This window comes from Alligator sinensis, unplaced genomic scaffold, assembly GCF_000455745.1.
Source record: "Alligator sinensis unplaced genomic scaffold, ASM45574v1 scaffold769_1, whole genome shotgun sequence".
Lineage (NCBI taxonomy): Eukaryota > Metazoa > Chordata > Crocodylia > Alligatoridae > Alligator > Alligator sinensis.
The window spans coordinates 51,519-55,599 of NW_005843322.1; the positions used below are offsets into that span (position 1 = coordinate 51,519).

The 4,081-nt window shown below is 49.1% G+C and overlaps 1 long non-coding RNA gene and 1 pseudogene across 1 annotated transcript in view; one reads left to right on the forward strand and one right to left on the reverse strand.

Moving 5' to 3' along the window:
* LOC106723211 overlaps positions 1-4,081 on the reverse strand; it is a 13,063-nt pseudogene that overhangs the window by 8,334 nt on the left and 648 nt on the right.
* LOC102373872 overlaps positions 3,509-4,081 on the forward strand; it is a 4,923-nt gene continuing 4,350 nt past the window's right edge. Inside the window, exon 1 of the long non-coding RNA XR_003092279.1 lies at positions 3,509-3,586. This is a non-coding gene — a long non-coding RNA (uncharacterized LOC102373872). The remainder of the gene's footprint in view (positions 3,587-4,081) is intronic.

Genomic DNA, 4,081 nt, shown 5'->3' on the forward strand with positions numbered 1-4,081 from the left:
AGAGGAGGCTAGATAGTCACCTGGCTGGGTTCATCTGACCTCGGTCCTCTTTCCTGCCAGGGGCAGGGGGTCGGACATAATGATCCATTGTGGTCCCTTTCGACTCTACAATCTATGAATCTATGAACCCCAGCTGTCTTGCTGCCTGGGGGGTGGGGGGCGCTGGACCCGATGATCTGCAAGGTCCCTTCCAGCCCCTGACAAACTATGAATCTATGAATGTGAGCCCATTGCTCCTTGTCCTGTCATCTGCCCCCACTGAGACCAGCCCAGCTCCATCCTCTTTGCACCCCCCTGCAGGGAGGTGAAGGCTGCTATTCAATCCCCCTCGGTCTTCTCTTCTGCAGACTCAACCAGCCCAGTTCCCTCAGCCTCTCCTCACCAGTCCTGTCCCCCAGCCTCCAACCATTTTCATTGCCCTCCGCTGAACTCTCCAATGTGTCCACATCCTTTTTACAGTCGGAGCCCACAGCTGGACACCGGACTCCAGATGTGGCCTCCCCAGTGCTGAATAGAGGGGAAGAATCGTGTCCCTCAAGACCCTTTCAAGAGTGCTGTGGGCTGCCACGCAATGTTAGCCTTGTTAGGTGTGGACACATTCGCAGAGATTTCAAATAGAAATCCAGTCTTAAAAACATGCTGCGGTCTTTCGTAGCTCTTTGCAACGGAGCAGTTGCTCTATTATTTTTCTGTAGTCAAAAAAAAAAAGGACCGAGCTGGCATTTTCTGAGGGGTGCCTTGAATTGAATGAGGGGTGATTTGAGTCTAAGGGGGGTCAAGGATGGCTGGACCGCAGGATGAAGCAGGTGATTTCCACAGACGTTGGCCAGGTCATGTGAGGGGAAGCTCCCACCAAGTACCTCCTTGCATGGTATTAGCAACCCACGAGCACAGAGGATGTAGTGTATTATTAGGACCTAAAGGAGCTCTTGCCCTATTTTTTTTTTAGTATGAAAAAAAAATCTCCATCCAATTATTCCTCAACAAAATTGCTCTTCATTGATGATAAACCATTTTAAAGGTTTGATAACTTCATCGATGTGGAGCCAGGAGACGATGCTTGCACGTTACCCTCCCTGTCCTGTGGAGAGAGAGAGAGGGGGAGAGGCGTATGTTTCCTTCATTAAGTAGCCTACAGTAGCCTGTAATGAATAGTTTAATTGTTGGTCCTGCCTATCCTGTACAGTCGAAGATCCCCGTTACAAAGACTGTTCTTGGGGAGAAATGGATGGCGATGAAGCGAGCTGCAGCCAGGTGTCCTGCAGACTTGTGCTCGGCACAGACCAGAAGCATCATTAAAAGTATGTTTTGCTCCTTTCTAACTGAAAAGGTTGGAGGATGAAGGAGCTGACTGGAGCATCCCATGACACCGGTGGTTTTGCTGCCTAGAGGAGAGGTTGGTGATGAAGATGTAAACGCAAACCACATCACAAATGCACGCAGCCGTGGAAGGGATTGAAAACCGTGTCCAGCCCAGCACTGCGGCAGGATACATACGACCTAACCTCGCTCATTTTTAATGTCTGTGATTATTTTGCATGACTCCCGGTCTGTTTTCCTCAGGAATGCAAACCAAACTAAACTCGGTGTATCCTGGCAGCAAGGCAACAGGAGCCAGGGTTTGCATGGGTGTTTCCCGTGTAGGAAACAGTCCTTCAGACATCTGGATTAGAGGTGTTTGAGCGTAACCTATTCACCAGAGCGGAAGAAGGTCCTCAGGCTTTGGCCAGTGGAAAGCCAGCGGCAGGTGGTCGGCAGCTAATAGGCCAGAGGGTGGGGAACCTGCTGAGCAGGTAATGAGGATGAGGATACAAAGTGGGTAAGAGCTCCAGCAGGAGAGGAGAGGATGTAGTGTTGGGAAATGCACGGAGCCAGAATGGTCTCCTTCCTTTAGACTCATAGACAACGAGGGTTGAAGGGATCTCAGGAGTCATATCTAGTCCAACCCCTGCTCCAAGCAGGACCAGCCCCAACTACATCATCCCAGCCAAGGCTTGGTCTAGCCCAGGTCTTCAAAACCTCCAAGGATGGAGATGCCATCACCTCTCTGGATAGCTTGTTCCAGTGCTTCACCACCCTCCCAGTAAGCAAGTTTTCCCTAATATCCAACCTCAACTTCCCTTGCTGCAGCCTGAGCCCATTGCTCCTTGTCCTGTCGTCTGCCCCCGCTGAGACCAGCCCAGCTCCGTCCTCTTTGTCCGAAGGAAGACAGAAGGTTTTGGTTTCTCGTCTGGTTTGGTTATTGGGGTTTGATTCACTTCAAAGCTTCGCTGGAAGGAACAAAGCCTGAAACCAGAGTTGCCTCTCTTTGCTAAGGGAGCAGGGCTGGGAGCCTGGTTCCCTCGCTCTGAAAGAAAAGACTGAAATGATCTGAATCGATTCACTGAGAATAAATTAGCCATGTGCTTTAGGTATTAATCAGACGTCCAAGAAATGGATGTGATGCAGGATCCACGTGCTCCAAACTTGTCTCCTGTCGGTCTCCTCTTTGCTGCGCTGCTCTCTCATCAGCCCGGTGGTTCCCCGGTTTCTCCCGACCACGATCAGTTTGTTTCGGCCTCTCCAGTTCATTTCTTTTGAGCCTCTCTCTCCTATAATGAATACGGGAAAATCTTGGAAAGCAAATGAATTGCTCGTTTAGCAGTGGAAAGTCCTGACGTGCTCCAAAGGGAGACTTAAAAGTATGTCCAGGAGAAACAACTTGTCTAAAAAGAAAGAAACCAAGCAGGATGGATTTAGTGCAGGGTTTTATTCAATGCCTTTAAGCTTTCTTGTTCCTCTGCTACCATCTGTCCTCTCTGACGTACTCCTTTAAAGACGCTCGACCTTCTTCTTGCTGGAGAATCAAACCCCCGGTATTTGCTGTTTCGTGAAGTTGGTGCTTCTGCCGCTTTGTAGGCCTGACCAACACCCCCCAGGATACCATACTCTTGGGACAGCTAATTAAAACTTCGGGCGTCCCAAGACAGGCCCTCATATCACTAGTGTATGTCAAACCTATGTGGCAGAGGGGACATGAGTGGGAGAAACGGAGTAGGTAATGGTGGGATGTTTCTGTTTTATTTTTAGTAAAACACAATAGGGAAAAAGTGCTTGGGGCTGTCTAGATAAGGATGCACTGGGCAGTGATCTGCAAAGGGACGAAGGGATAAAGCAAATACCCTTGTTAGGCTTATTGGGGAATTGTTGCAGTTAATAACTTTGCTCTTTAGGTCAGCTGCGATGTAAAGAAACTTAAACGAGTCTGTGCCTTCCCTGCTCTGCTAATAATTGGTATTGCATTAGCTAGCACCGACAGCTGGGGATCTCTTACAAACCACCCACGCTCATTGTTTATAGACATCCAGGAAATGTAGGAGAATAGCCCTACAAACATCTGGGTTTTTAATGCTAGCTGACAACTTCTAGCGGATAGCGTCATCATTAAAACAGTACAGGAACTAATTAATTTTGTGTGTGTGTGTGGCGGTACATACCTGATGCAACGTCCAACTCCTCAGCTTCTCCCGATACTCCAGGGCTGTGAAACATCTTTAGCCTTTAAAGAGACAATAGTTAAGTGATAATTCCCACGTCTATACCAAAGGTAATTTCTCCTTGGTTATAACCTTATTATATTAGGTGCTGGGGGAATTTAAGGGATACAGAAAACCTGACAACAAGCTCTATGATGGGGCATTGGCTTTTATTATTCTTGTGCTGAGAAAGACAGTAAGGAAAAGAAATACGACTCTCTAAAAAGCAAAGCATGCAGCAAATTGTCCTGGGGGGGTAGGGGAGGATGGGGACAGCACCTAGCCTGGCCCCAGCAGCCTTACCTGGGGTCCCGGGGGTCTCCTGGGGTTGATCCAGGTGTGCAGAGCCTGGCCGGTAGCCGGAGAGTGGCTGTGGCCAACCAGGCACCGGTTTCGGGTGGCACACGCTGCCACGCCATGCACCACCATGCTTCTTTTCTCTGCACTTTTTTTTAGATACCGGGTTTCCCAGTGTCTAATTTTGCCTCCGTGCTGCAAATATGCAGCGCAGAGAACCGATTCACATGCTCTGTGTGTGTTTTGAGGCGCTGCAAAGCGCACATTCC